Below are 16207 nucleotides of genomic sequence, written 5' to 3'. Positions count from 1 at the left end.
AGTTTCACTGCAAAAAGTTTACTTAAAACATCCTAAAGCTAAATACAAAGGAAAGAGAACAGAATTGGGGCTCTTAACATAAATGGAACTTAACATTTATAGTTCTAATGTTTTCAAGAATGTGATTTGTTTTTACCCATAACACAACCAAGTCAGTGATAGTCTGACTGATGATGGCATCGCTGTGTAATTTTTAAGTCACTTGTTTCCTGTGGCTCCTACTGCTGTTCCTCTCCAGTTGCAGAATAAGTACAAAGTCACTTACTCCTTGGAAGGAAAGTTATGACCAACCTAGATGGCATATTCAAAAGCAGAGACATTACTTTGCCAACAAAGGTCCGTCTAGTCAAGGCTATGGTTTTTCCAGTGGTCATGTATGGATGTGAGAGATGGACTGTGAAGAAGGCTGAGCACCGAAGAATTGATGCTTTTGAACTGTGGTGTTGGAGAAGACTCTTGAGAGTCCCTTGGACTGTAAGGAGATCCAACCAGTCCATCCTAAAGGAGATCAGTCCTGGGTGTTCTTTGGAAGGACTGATGCTAAAGCTGAAACTCCAGTACTCTGGCCACCTCATGCTAAGAGTTGACTCATTGGAAAAGACTCTGATGCTGGGAGGGATTGGGGGCAGGAGAAGAAGAGGACGACAGAGGATGAGATGGCTGGATGGCATCACTGACTCCATGGATGTGAGTCTGAGTGAACTATGGGAGTTGGTGATGGACAGGGAGGCCTGGCGTGCTGCGATTCATGGGGTTGCAAAGAGTCAGACACGACTGAGCAACTGAACTGAACTAGGTACAGATAGCTCAGCCTACAGTAAAGTTCTGATGTCAAACATTTAACTTATGTTTATCAACCATTTGCTATTACATGTCGTCATTTAATACTATTTTTCACTGCAGATGCTCACTCTGGCATTTAGAAACCCTATTAGAATTCTCAGTTCCAAACCACTGTTTTCCAAGTATACAAGATCCATATCCCCATGGAAGATGAAGCTTGAGAGTGCAGTCACATCTGAAGAACTTGGCAAACACAGAATAGGCTCTTTTACTAAAATAATTTTTAATTTGTTCAAAAAGCTTAAACTTAAGAAACAATAGATTTTATAAATCAATGCACACTTAATCATAGTAAATTTTATCTGCATAGATAAACTGTCTTTAGTTTAGATAAATTTTAAGAAAGATAGGATAATAAAGATTTTCACTGCTGAGAATTTAATAATGTAAATATCAATATATAAAGGCATAGGGGAAAAAATATGTACCAACTATACCATATCAACAAATGCCTACTGGAGCTCAGAATAGAATAATTTGTCTTGTACATTCATATTTAGCGGAAAATAAATAGAACACCATAATACAAATATAAAGTATAATGAATAGCAACTATAAGGAGATACAAATTGTGTGCAAAGTCTGCAATTAACTTTGAAAAAAATACAGACTTTTTGTATACAAAAGCTTATTCATTCTGGTAGGTTTCAGTGAGAGAAAATGAAAAGGAAAAAAGACTAGTGCTGTGCTAAATTATTCTATCTTTCTGTTATCCATGCAGGTTTGGGGAAATTTTGAGGATTTTAATGATAGTTCAGGTTATTAAATCAGGCATAACTGGTATCAGTGACATATGAATTCACAAAGCAAGAGTTTGCGGAAGAGAAGTCAATAGGTCTGACTACCTGGGCCTTTGGTGGGCGGTGATTTTCCCTCTCTAGGTAACACTCTTTAAAATAAGTTGACTGTACTAGACATATATAATGATCCACTTAGTCCTATCTTTCTATAATTTCACCATAAATAAAGAATTGAGAATATAACTGCAAAAGGTAAGAACATTTTATTCCAGGGAAAAATCACAGCTGTTTTGCAAATGAACTCTTGAATGCAGTATGTGTATATATAACTATATTTTTATATAGTTTCCCATCCAATTTTGTTTCAGTGACTTAAACACATCCCAACATAGGCTACCTATTATTTATAGTGTTTCTTATATTCTTGGCCAGCCTATTGAACAACTCTATAATGCAACTGTGTATAGACTTTGACATCATCAGGAAATTGAGACCATTAACATCGTTAATTCTTTACCCCTCTACCTACATATTTATCTATAACACATGTATCCTTGCTACTTTCCCCATGATCTTGGCTCATCTTCTTCAAAGCCAACTGCTATAAAACTACACTCATTCTTATCCCTTTAACAATTTCCTCTTTCTTTACTCTCTTACAAATGTCTCTTTCTTCTCAGTCCACAAACTTGGTCCAGTGTTTCTCATTAATGACATGAAATGGAACAACAATGATAATTTCTTCTCTAGATACACCTCTCTCTTTTCTGTTAATATTAAACTTCTAGAAAGATCAGCTATGCTTATTTCTACCTCCCATTTCTCCTCACTCCATTTTGATCTGGCTATCCTATCTCCTGTCCAGCAGAAGTGATTACTCATGGCCATTTCTCAGCCTCCAAACCTAGTGAAAGGTAAGCATCTTCTCAAAACTTGTAACCTTGGGACTGTTTCCTCTGGGAAAATCGTTATCTCCTCATCCTTCAAGATAAGATCTCTTTACAGGAAATAAAACATCCAGGCTACCAGTGAGTCTAAATTGGCTCCAGACTTTTTTTCCCTGTTTACCAAAGAGTGAAAACTGATTCTTTGGCAAATGCAGAGAGCCATCTAAATAAACCAGGTGCATCACTCCTGCCATCTTTAGTCACTTTCCAAGGTGTGAGCTTTCTGGTCATCTATTTCTTTCCTGTGCTGTCACCTTACACCCTCTGTTCATCTGTGACTCATCATCCAACTCTCTCCTCCATCTCAAACTCCTTCATTTTGTCTTCTCGAGTCTCCACTATCCTTCCATGGTTGACAAAATGCTGTTCACTTCTAACCTCTTCTCTGAAAATTCCCCTGCCTTTTGTTGTTCAGTTGCTAAGTTTGTGTCCAACTCTTTGTGACCCCATGGACAGCAGCACACCAGGCTTCCCTATCCTTTACCATCTCCCGGAGTTTGCTCAAGCGCAAGTCCACTGAGTCAGCGATGCTATACAACCATCTCATCCTCTGCCATCCTCTTCTCCTCCTGCCCTCAATCTTTCCCAACATCAGGATCTTTTCCAATGAGTCGAATCTTCGCATCAGGTTGTCAAAGTATTGGAGTTTCAGCTTCAGCATTAGTCCTTTCAATGAATATTCAGGGTTGATCTCCTTTAGGATTGACTGGTTTGATCTCCTTGCAGTCCAATGGATTCTCAAAAGTCTTTTCCAGTACCACAATTCAAAAGCATTAATTCTTCAGCATTGAGCCTTCTTTATGGTCCAACTCTCACATCTGTACATGACTATTGGAAAAACCACAGCTTTGACTATATGGACCTTTGTAGGTAAAGCGATATATCTGCTTTTTAATATGCTGTCTATGTTTGTCATAACCTTTCTTCCAAGGAGCGAGTGTCTTTTTATTTCAGGGCTGGAATCACTGTCTGCAGTGATTTTTGCCACCTGTAAATTGGCAGTTACCAAGAGCATTGCCAACGACTGAACAACAAAGGCATTTGACATCTGCCTCTATGGAGATGGAATGCCTTGCCCCTACAGCTGTTGACCTTCAACAACCCCTGAGGGAGTTCAGGGTGGACTGAGGCACTCTGTGCTCCAGGGAATCTGGTGGGACAGGTCTTTAGATAGTTGAATGTTTTTAGGAACAGATTTTATGATCTTAAACCTTGCCTCTCCTCATATTTAGAGAAGCACTGAAGTGAAGTGAAGTGAATTCACTCAGTCGTGTCTGACTCTTTGTGACCCCATGGACTATAGCCTATCAGGCTCCTCCGTCCATGGTATTTTCCAGGCAAGAGTGCTGGAGTGGGTTGCCATTTCCTTCTCCAGGGGATCTTCCCAAACCCAGGAATCGAACCTGGGTCTCCCGCATTGCAGGCAGACGCTTTACCATCTGAGCCACCAGAGAAGCACGAAATCCTTTCAAATCCTGAAAGATGATGCTGTGAAAGTGCTGCACTCAATATGCCAGCAAATTTGGGAAACTCAGCAGTGGCCACAGGACTGGAAAAGGGCAATTTTCATTCCAATCCCAAAGAAAGGAAATGCCAAAGAATGCTCAAACTACCACACAATTGCATTCATCTCACATGCTAGTAAAGTAATGCTCAAAATTCTACAAGCCAGGCTTCAGCAATACCTGCACTGTGAACTTCCTGATGTTCATGCTGGTTTTAGAAAAGCAGAGGAACCAGAGATCAAATTGCCAACATCCACTGGATCATCGAAAAAGCAAGAGAGTTCCAGAAAACCATCTATTTCTGCTTTATTGATTATGCCAAAGCCTCTGACTGTGTCGATCACAATAAATTGTGGAAAATTCTGAAAGAGATGGGAATACCAGACCACCTGACCTGCCTCTTGAGAAACCTATAAGCAGGTCAGGAAGCAACAGTTAGAACTGGACATGGAACAACAGACTGGTTCCAAATAGGAAAAAGAATACGTCAAGGCTATATATTGTCACCCTGCTTATTTAACTTCTATGCAGAGTACATCATGAGAAACGCTGGACTGGAAGAAACACAAGCTGGAATCAAGATTGCCAGGAGAATATCAGTAACCTCAGATATGCAGATGACACCACCCTTATGACAGAAAGTGAAGAGGAACAAAAAGGTTTCTTGATGAAAGTGAAAGAGGAGAGTGGAAAAGTTGGCTTAAAGCTCAACATTCAGAAAACTAAGATCATGGCATCTGGTCCCATCACTTCATGGGAAATAGATGGGGAAACAGCAGAAACAGTGTCAAACTTTATTTCTTTGCGCTCCAAAATCACTGCAGATGGTGACTGTAGCCATGAAATTAAAAGACGCTTACTCCTTGGAGGGAAAGTTATGACCAACCTAGATAGCTTATTCAAAAGCAGAGACATTACTTTGCCAACAAAGGTCCATCTAGTCAAGGCTATGGTTTTTCCAGTAGTCATGTATGGATGTGAGAGTTGGACTGTGAAGAAAGCTGAGCGCTGAATAATTGATGCTTTTGAACTGTGGTGTTGGAGAAGACTCTTGAGAGTCCCTTGGACTGCAAGGAGATCCAACCAGTCCATTCTGAAGGAGATCAGTCCTGGATGTTCTTTGGAAGGAATGATGCTAAAGTTGAAACTCCAGTACTTTGGGCACCTCATGCAAAGAGTTGACTCATTGGAAAAGACCCTGATGCTGGGATGGATGGGGGGCAGGAGGAGAGGGGACAATAAAGGATGAGATAGCTGGATGGCATCACTGATTAGATGGACCTGAGTTTGAGTGAACTCCAGGAGTTGGTGATGGACAGGGAGGCGTGGCGTGCTGCGATTCATGGGGTCGCAAAGAGTCGGACACGACTGAGCGACTAAACTGTACTGAACTGAAATCCTTTCATGGTGACAGCAGATCCTCATGACTAACAGAAAACTTTTGTAAAATGAGTGCTTCATGGCACTGAACTCCCCTTTCAACAAAACCGTATACATTGACTTTCCCCCATTTCCACTTTGGGACAGTCTCTCAGAGCTATCTGAGATGCTGCCGCATGGGCTGTAGTCCTCATTTTGCCCCAGATAAAACTTAACTAGCAACTCTCAAGTTGTACATCTTTTTTTATAGTCGACATTTTGGAGCCCAAGAAAATAAAATCTGTACTGTTTCCACCTTTACCCCATGGGAATACCCCTGATTTTAGCCTTCATTGACATCTAGCTTTCCACTAAGGATTCTGCCTCTCCTGCAGGCCTTATTTGCAACTGTTCTTTCTCACCCATATTATACAAGTCAGGGCTGAGAAGAGACTCAGCTGTCTCCTTATTTCTTGTTTACATTTTCAGGTACATTTTCCCTCTGCTAAGTCACTTCAGTAGTGTCCAACTCTGTGCGACCCCATAGATGGCAGCCCAAGAGGCTCCCCTGTCCCTGGGATTCTCCAGGTAAGAACACTGGAGTGGGTTGCCATTTCCTTCTCCAGTGCAGGAAAGTGAAACGTGAAAGTGAAGTTGCTCAGTTGTGTCCGACTCTTTGCGACCCCTTGGACCACAGCCTACCAGGCTTCTCCGTCCGTGGGATTTTCCAGGCAAGAGTACTGGAGTGGGGTGCCATTGCCTTCTCCATGTACTGGAGTAGGGTGCCATTGCCTTTTCCCTGTACCCTTATATAATATCCTGTCTCCTTGGGAGCTCATGCATCCTGCTTTTTTCCCCCCTCTACTCTTCTTATCATTCTCTCCATCACCTTCACTCTCTCATCATTAATACATGAACACTGGCACAGAGCCTATGGGTTCCCTCTCTGTCTACTCTATTTACATCTTACCACCGTTATCAAAAGTACCTGTCTCAGGAAACCACCGGTCCAAGGAGGATAAGAGACACAGGAAGTAAACCTGGACCTGAACTACAGACTGGAGCCAAACCCAGTCAAACACTCTGAGATCTGTAACTCCTAGTCCACCTGAAGATACATGATGAAGAAATAAATGTTTCCTGTTGGTGTTATGGGCTTTCCTGGTAGCTTAGCTGGTAAAGAATCTGCCTGCAATGCAGGATACCTGGGTTTGATTCCTGGGTTGGGAAGATCCCCTGGAGAAGGGATGGAGTACCCACTCCAGTATTCTTGGGCTTCCCTTGTGGCTCAGCTGGTATTACACAGCGTGGTTGTAGCAACAACTGACACATTCAGTATCTCATTGGACCCTCTTTCTCAGTTTGATTAAAAACAAAACAAACACCAGAAACAAACAAATAAAAACAATCAGAATTCTAGGTTTTATTCTGTAAATATTTCTTACTTTTCTTTCCTCCATTTAATCACTTAACTTTATACCCACATCATCTCTTACCTGGACTATTGAAATGGTCTCCTACTATTCTTGACTCTCCCCCTTTTTAAAATCCTTTCAAGTCCCCACAACCAACAGAGTGATATCATTATGCTATAAAACTGACCGCTCCCCTCCTTTAATCTATTTAGCCTGCAGAGTCAAATTCACACTTCCATTTGGTAGGAGTTCCCTGTGATCTAATCTCTGCCAGCTTCTTTACCTCCTAGCTTGTCCCTCTCCCCTGGGCACTCCTGCCATGCCACTGCTTACAGTTTCTTGAACACATCATGATGTTTCACGTTTTCATAACCTTCCATGTGCCTGAAATGTGTTAGTTCACTGACTTTATCTATTCCCCAATTTCTATTTATCTTTCAGATCTTACTATGGAAGCAGTTCTTTTGTGACATATGTCACTTTGTATCTCCAGCACACAACAGAATACCTGTTACAGAGTGGGTGTTTAAAAAACATGAGTGGAGAAGTGCGCTCGGCCGCCCCGCGGATCTGTCTCTTGCTTCAACAGTGCTTGGACAGAACAGACCCAGGGACGCCCCTTGCTCCAGCCTCCGACCACCCTCCAACCTTTTTTCCAGTCGCAACCTCCGGAGTCAGCCACTCAGCTGTCCGCGATCACCGGGACCAGCCACCATTTTTTAACTCCTTATTATTACCGACCAATCATGAGCTCCCAGATTCGTCCGAATTATTCTACCGAGGTGGAGGCCGCCGTCAACCGCCTGGTTAACATGCAACTGCGGGCCTCCTACACCTACCTCTCTCTGGGCTTCTATTTCGACCACGACGATGTGGCCCTGGAATGAGTGGGTCACTTTTTTCGCGAATTGGCCAAGGAGAAGCGCGAGGGCGCGGAGCGTCTCTTGAAACTGCAAAACCAGCGTGGCGGCCGCGCCCTCTTCTGGACGTGCAGAAGCCATCTCAAGATGAGTGGGGTAAAACCCAGGACGCTATGGAAGCCGCCCTTCTCGTAGAGAAGAACCTGAATCAAGCCCTGCTGGATCTGCATGGCCTGGCTTCTGCCCGCGGAGACCCCCACATCTGTGACTTCCTGGAGAACCACTTCCTAGATGAGGAAGTGAAACTCATCAAGAAGATGGGTGACCACCTGACCAACCTCCGCAGGCTGGCTGGTCCCCAGGCTGGGTTGGGCGAGTATCTCTTCGAAAGGCTTACCCTCAAGCACGACTAGGAGCTTCTGGAGACCAGTGGCCATTGAAGAACCCACCTAACATCAAGGGCTGCCTGAAGCCCCTCTCTGCAGCCACTAGGCAGCTTTTTAACACCCTGGAGCCCTCTCTCAAGCCTTGGACCAAATGGAAACAAAAAAGCTTTTTGCAGGAAAAAAAAAAAAAACCGTGAGTGGAACAGAAATAATTTTGAAATGTCATTAATAAAAAAAAAAAAAAATGTAGTCTCTATTTCAGTTCAGTTCAGTTCAGTCGCTCAGTCGAGTCCGACTCTTTGAGGCTCCATGAATCGCAGCACGCCAGGCCTCCCTGTCCATCACCAACTCCTGGAGTTCACTCAGACTCACGTCTATTGAGTCAGTGATGCCACCCAGCCATCTCATCCTCTGTCGTCCCCTTCTCCTCCTGCCCCTAATCCCTCCCAGCATCAGAGTCTTTTCCAATGAGTCAACTCTTTGCATGAGGTGCCCAAAGTACTGGAGTTTCAGCTTTAGCATCATTCCTTCCAAAGAAATCCCAGGGTTAATCTCCTTCAGAATGGACTGGTTGAATCTCCTTGCCGTCCAAGGGACTCTCAAGAGTCTTCTCCAACACCATAGTTCAAAAGCATCAATTCTTGGGTGCTCAGCCTTCTTTGCAGTCCAAATCTCACATCCATACATGACCACTGGAAAAACCATAGCCTTGACTAGACAGACCTTAGTCGGCAAAGTAATGTCTCTGCTTTTGAATATGCTATCTAGGTTGGTCATAACTTTCCCTCCAAGGAGTAAGCGTCTTTTAATTTCATGGCTACAGTCACCATCTGCAGTGATTTTGGAGTCCAAAAAAATAAAGTCTGACACTGTTTCCACTGTTTCCCCATCTATTTCCCATGAAGTGATGGGACCGGATGCCATGATCTTCGTTTCCTGAATGTTGAGCTTTAGGCCAACTTTTTCACTCTCCTCTTTCACTTTCATCAAGAGCCTTTTTGTTCCTCTTCACATTCTGCCATAAGGTTGGTGTCATCTGCATATCTGGGGTTATTGATATTTCTCCCGGAAATCTTGATTCAGCTTGTGTTTGTCCCAGTTCAGCATTTCTCATGATGTCCTCTGCATAGAAGTTAAATAAGCAAGGTGACAATATACAGCCTTGATGTACTCCTCTTCCTATTTGGAACCAGTCTGTTGTTCCATGTCCAGTTCTAACTGTTGCTTCCTGACCTGCATACAGATTTCTCAAGAGGCAGGTCAGGTGGTCTGGTATTCCCATCTCTTTCAAATTTTCCACAATTTATTGTGATCGACATAGTCAAAGGCTTTGGCATAGTCAGTAAAGCAGAAATAGATGTTTTTCTGGAACACTCTTGCTTTTTGATGATCCAGTGGATGCTGGCAATTTGATCTCTGGTTCCTCTGCTTTTCTAAAACCAGCATGAACATCAGGGAGTTCACGGTTCACGTACTGCTGAAGCCTGGCTAGGAGAATTTTGAGCATTATTTTACTAGCATGTGAGATGAGTGCAATTGTGTGGTAGTTTGAGCATTCTTTGGCATTGCCTTTCTTTGGGATTGGAATGAAAACTGACCTTTTCCAGTCCTGTGGCCACTGCTGAGTTTTCCAAATTTGCTGGCATATTGAGTGTAGCACTTTCACAGCATCATCTTTCAGGATTTGAAATAGCTCAACTGGAATGCCATCACCTCCACTAGCTTTGTTTATAGTGATGCTTTCTAAGGCCCACTTGACTTCACTTTCCAAGATGTCTGGCTCTAGGTGAGTGATCACACCATTGTGATTATCTTGGTCTTGAAGATCTTTTTAGTACAGTTCTTCTGTGGATTCCTGCCACCTCTTCTTAATATCTTCTGCTTCTGTTATGTCCATACCATTTCTGTCCTTTATCGAGCCCATCTTTGCATGAAATGTTTTCTTGGTATCTCTAATTTTCTTGAAGAGATCTCTAGTCTTTCCCATTCTGTTGTTTTCCTCTATTTCTTTGCATTGATCACTGAAGAAGGCTTTCTTATCTCTTCTTGCTATTCTTTGGAACTCTGCATTCAGATGCTTATATCTTTCCTTTTCTCCTTTGCTTTTTGCTTCTCTTCTTTTCACACCTATTTGTAAGGCCTCCCCAGACAGCCATTTTGCTTCTTTGCATTTCTTTCCCATGGGGATGGTCTTGATCCCTGTCTTCTGTACAATGTCATGAACCTCATTCCATAGTTCATCAGGCATGCTATCAGATCTAGTCCCTTAAATCTATTTCTCACTTCCACTGTATAATCATAAGGGATTTGATTTAGGTCATACCTGAAAGGTCTAGCGGTTTTCCCTACTTCCTTCAATTTGAGTCTGAATTTGGTAATAAGGAGTTCATGATCTGAGCCACAGTCAGCTCCTGGTCTTGTTTCTGTTGACTGTATAGAGCTTCTCCATCTTTGGCTGCAAAGAATATAGTCAATCTGATTTCGGTGTTGACCATCTGGTGATGTCCATGTGTAGAGTCTTCTCTTGTGTTGTTGGAAGAGGGTGTTTGCTATGATCAGTGCATTTTCTTGGCAAAACTCGATTAATCTTTGCCCTGCTTCATTCTATATTCCAAGGGCAAATTTTCCTGTTACTCCAGGTGTTTCTTGACTTCCTACTTTTGCATTCCAGTCCCCTATAATGAAAAGGACATCTTTTGGGGTGTTAGTTCTAAAAGGTCTTATAGGTCTTCATAGAACCGTTCAACTTCAGCTTCTTCAGCATTACTGGTTGGGGCATAGACTTGGATTACCATGATGTTGAATGGTTTGCCTTGGAAACGAATAGAGATCATTCTGTTGTTTTTGAGATTGCATCCAAGTAGTGCATTTCACAAGTAGTGCATTTTGGACTCTTTTGTTGACCATGATGGCTACTCCATTTCTTCTGAGGGATTCCTGCCCACAGTAGTAGATATAATGGTCATCTGAGTTAAATTCACCCATTCCAGTCCATTTTAGTTCGCTGATTCCTAGAATGTCGACGTTCACTCTTGCCATCTCTTGTTTGATCACTTCCAATTTGCCTTGATTCAAGGACCTGACATTCCAGGTTCCTATGCAATATTGCTCTTTACAGCATCGGACCTTGCTTCTATCACCAGTCACATCCACAGCTGGGTATTGTTTTTGCTTTGGCTCCATCCCTTCATTCTTTCTGGAGTTATTTCTCCACTGACCTCCAGTAGCATATTGGGAACCTACTGACCTGGGGAGTTCCTCTTTAAGTATCCTATCATTTTGCCTTTTCATATGGTTCATGGGGTTCTGAAGGCAAGAATACTGAAGTGCTTTGCTATTCCCTTCTCCAGTGGACCACATTCTGTCAGACCTCTCCACCATTACCCACCCGTTTTGGGTTGTCCCATGGGCGTGGCTTAGTTTCATTGAGTTAGACAAGGCTGTGGTCCTAGTGTGATGAGATTGACTAGTTTTCTGTGAGTATGGTTTCAGTGTGTCTGCCCTCTGATACCCTCTTGCAACACCTACCATCTTAGTTGTACATACATAAACCATATTCCGGAGAAGGCAATATCACCCCACTCCAGTACTCTTGCCTGGAAAATCCCATGGACGGAGGAGCCTGGTAGGTTGCAGTCCATGCGGTCACTGAGGGTAGGACATGACTGAGCGACTTCACTTTCACTTCTCACTTTCATGCATTGGAGAAGTGAATGGCAACACACTCTGGTATTCTTGCCTGGAGAATCTGAGGGACAGGGGATGTGGTGGTTTGCTGTCTATGGGGTTGCATAGACTGAAGTGACTTAGCAGCAGCAACACCATATTCAAACGGTAAATCATCTTATCTCATGATATATTTCTTTATAATTTGCTTTGATTCATTGAATTTTAGAGATAATCCACTAACAGTTTGCAATATAGGAGATACACTGTTGCTCCATAATCAAGTTTCCATAGAAAAAGATCCTAGATGCTATCATTATTTTCCTTAATGATAACATCCTATATCCCATGGAAATGCAAACCAAAGCAGACACATGTAGGAAATATATACATTTCTTTGTCTAAAGCTATAGTTATCCAACATAGCACATGACAAAAGCTTAGAAATAAATGCCCCAAATAAGCATGCAATATTACTTCAACCAACTGATGAGGAAAGAAAGATAGTTCAAGTCCACTGCCCACTTACTCCAAGATTTTATTTCCTCATCAACAATAGCAATGAAAAGTAATAAAAAGAAGTAATTCAATTAGAAGACTCAAACATGAAAAATGACCACGGTTGGTGTTACAAATTTTAAATGCATATTTTAATTTAGATATTCAATAAAAGTATGAAATCCTATAAGACTAAACATAATTTATGGAGTGTCATTTAATAGCCCACTACTCATATTAAAATAACTATCCAGTCATCTTATGTTTTATCTGTTCTTTCACAAAGATCCAGCAATTTCTTTAGCTATATTCGAACATTCTAGATTTGAAGTTTACACATAATGCATTTAAAGCAGAATGTATGATCTATCAAGTTAGCAACTTGCATATTAAGCTCTCAGCATCTGCTATAAGATATATCACACACACATTTGCTATAAATATGCATAATGCATGTACATGACATGCATATTTTCTCTCACATATCTCTTCACTTCACGCACACATTCACATGTATACATACATGCAGAAAAAAGAGTGCACAAATTATCAAGATTAGATATTCTTCTGCTCAATGAATTGCCATAGAGAAGTTATACCTGTTGTGTTCCTAGTTCAGCTAGTTGAAGTTAAAAAAGGTAAAGTAAGGATTTATAGGTATTTTGACATATGTGTCATGCCTTCCAACTAGACTGTGCCTTACTCCTGTATTTTTCTCAGTTCTTGAGATGGTGAGGTATTAGGCATAAGCTGGTGGAAAATAAAATGGCCAATGCATGGCATCTTCCATACCATACCTGGATTTATATCTTAACCCCAAGAGTTACCAACTGGAAGAACAAGGACTTATGTATTGAGCTTCAGCTTCTTCAACAGCAATGTGTGTACCAACTGTCCTTAGTGGTTGCAAGGCATCTCATCTGGAAATATTCCCCCTAGATTGTTAATGAATACTTGCTCATTAATTGATAAACTCAGCTCAGAAAAGGTCTGCACTAGCTGCCAACCATTACTTTTACAGACTTGCCTGTTTTACAGCTGTATAGACAGGTGTTTGAGACTATAAGAAATTAAAATAGAAATAGGAAAGCTTTTTAGTCCATTTTGCTAATTAACATGTCAGAGCCCATAAAGAAGGACTCATCGGCCTTCTTCAGCACTGCATCATCTTAAAGAGCTGGGTCAGCAAGGATCTCTGCAGACAGTCAATACATATTAAAACCATTCTAAGCAGTAAATCAAAACAAAATAATATGAAGGCACAGTTTAAAAAAAGTAAAATTTATAAGCGCTTTCTGTCTGCATGCTGAGGAGCACTGAACTATTGGTTTCAGTGTCACTTCAGTAAATTGGGCAAAAAAAAGGATTCCTTCTCAGACACACTGTCCGAGTCTGTGTATAGCCAAAATCAAAGCACAATTTTTTTTTTAAAGCTATAACCAATTTGATGCCATTTTCTCTGGATTCTAATGTTCCCTCTGAATGTTTGTCATTTAAAAAAAATGGTTTTATTATTTAAAATATACATTTTGCTGAAGTTATATCCCTCCCCGCATTGCTAGGACTTGAGTTTTGTCAGAATTAAATCAGTGAGACAGTTAAGGGAAAAGGTGAAAGACAGCTTTTTGGTTTTCTAAGACTCTCTAAAACTTATGACTTTTTTATTAAGGGAACCAAACAAAAAGCATTTTGTTCCTAACTTCTCTGAGTAAGTCTCACCATCCCATAAGTATTAATGCCTCTCATATGTGGAGGAGGATCTCATAAGATTATAAACAGAAGTACCAGCCTGGCATTTTCCTTGCCAAGGTGTGAGATACAAGGCACTGCCAAGGGAAAGCCCCTGAGGTAGATTATTAGAGAGGTCTCTAGAATACTGGATTGACTCCAGAAGAGGTGAGGGAATACTGTATTTTGGGCCAAAAATGTTAGAAAGATTTATCTTACCTAAGACTTTGATTTGATCTGAGCTCTGAGGGATCAACCATTTAAAGCATAAGCCAAGGAAAGGGTGCCAAAAATACTGTCACAAACTTGGGAGGTACCCAAGCCAGGCCAACAGATGGAACTTGGCACGAAACGGCTCTCTACCCACTAAGTAGCTGACTCAGAAGAAATTTTAACTCAGATGAATTAATTAGAATGTTGAATATCATCCCAAATAAGAGGATGGATGATAGATTTAGGTCAGCACATACAATTTAACTTCCTGATGGTCTTGGACAGTATGAAAGCTGTCCACATTTCTATAATTAAAAAGAGACAGAGAGAGAGATATTCTTTCTTCTTAGTAAAAGAGACACTACTTTGTCACCCAAAAATTCTGGAGGAAGGATTAGGGGAAGGGAAAGATAAAACAAAAAGAAGCTGACATTGGCAAGATAAGTGTAAATGATTAGGCAACATTATACATTACAATCCAAACTGGCAACTTGCTTAGTAGTCTAGACTGTAGCAGATGGAGAATACAGCTCTGTATTTGGAGAATGTTAAAAATGACAGAAAGAAGTTGCCAGAACCAAAAGGACCCTTAATTCTCTTTCACTCTTGTTACTGCTGCTACCACCAGGGCCTCATGGGAAATGTTCTACCCAAGTGCAGCCGATGAAGAGAGCTGCTCTTTATGGGAAGGATGAATTCTTGAGGATTACTATAATTCAAGACTTCAGTAGCATCTTTTTCTTTAAGGCTGCTTTTTGTTCTCTCAGTACTGTCTCTAATGTTTTATAGAGTGCTCTCATTTAATGGAACTCTACAGCACACAATTTTAGGTGATTGGTTAGCTCTCTTTATTGTGTTTATTTGTATGCCACTTTGCATTCAAAATTATCAAGTTTCTGGTTGTTTTCAGCAGTTGCCCAGGTTCCACAGAGAGCCAATGAAAGAACTGATGATGCTGTGACAGGATAAAAAAGTACTTAAACTATAAGAATAGTGGATATTGTAATAATAGCTCATCAGTAATGAAAATCTTCTTTAAAACAGTTTGCTTCATGGGAGATGAAGATCATTAGTAATATTTCTATTATCAGCTAAAATAAAGCTGCCATGTGAAGCTCATAATTAATCTGACTGAGAGTTTTAAAATTATGCCTTTTTTGCCATTTTCTTTCAATTTGGAAGATTATTCCATGTTTAGAGTACTTCTTTACTAATATCTTTATTTCGTACTACATAAAAAATACCATTAAATTTACTTAAAATACTATAGCAATATACTCAGATAATGTTTGCATTTAAAATTAATGTTTGCACATAAAATTATTGTGACAATAATTTTTAGTTATTAGCTAACAGTAATTTGTTTGGAAACAAAGTAAGATTAGAATAATATTTGATTTCCTGGAAAAAGAGCAGAACATTTATTATTCAGTTGTTTTCAAAAATCAAGTTGATAAACATTCTTTAAAAAATGCTTCCTCTTCTTACACTGAAGTGCATCTCAGTTCACAGAAGAGTTTATATCTTCAAGTATTAATATGCGTAAGAGAACTAAGGACAAGTAGTTGTTTAGTTGCTAAGTTGTATCTGTCTCTCTGCAACCCCATAGACTGTTGCCTGCCAGGCTCCTCTGTCCATGGGAATTCCCAGGCAAGAATACTGGAGTGGGTTGCCATTTCCTTCTTCAGGGAATCTTCCCAACCCAGGATCGAACCTGCATCTCCTGCATTGGCAGATGGATTCTTTATCACTGGGCCAGCAGGGAAGCCCAAGGACAAGTAGTAACAGACATTTAAAATGAACAAAATGTAGACTATCCTTGGGAGTTCCTTGGTCATGGGAACTTCTTTCTTGGACTCCTAAAAATATTTCCCGTGGTAGAGAGTTTAATGGACGAAGAAGATGGGAACAAGCGGCATGTGGCGATTTATCACTCCTACAGAAATCTTTTCTTTCACAGTGATCTAACCTCTTAGGCTCTTTATTAGAAGGGGCAGAAAAGAAAAGATCTAACAGTTGCAAACCAGCCCTTTCCTGCTGTTACCAC

The 16207-nt window shown here is 40.9% G+C and overlaps 1 protein-coding gene across 4 annotated transcripts in view; it reads right to left on the bottom strand.

Annotated features, from left to right (window-relative positions):
- Nucleotides 1–16207, bottom strand: part of PARD3B (par-3 family cell polarity regulator beta) — a 1140922-nt gene that overhangs the window by 387937 nt on the left and 736778 nt on the right. The window lies entirely within an intron of this gene.

The sequence above is a fragment of the Capricornis sumatraensis genome, chromosome 3 (assembly GCF_032405125.1).
Source record: "Capricornis sumatraensis isolate serow.1 chromosome 3, serow.2, whole genome shotgun sequence".
Taxonomy (NCBI): domain Eukaryota; kingdom Metazoa; phylum Chordata; class Mammalia; order Artiodactyla; family Bovidae; genus Capricornis; species Capricornis sumatraensis.
This window is presented reverse-complemented; position numbering and strand designations above follow the sequence as displayed.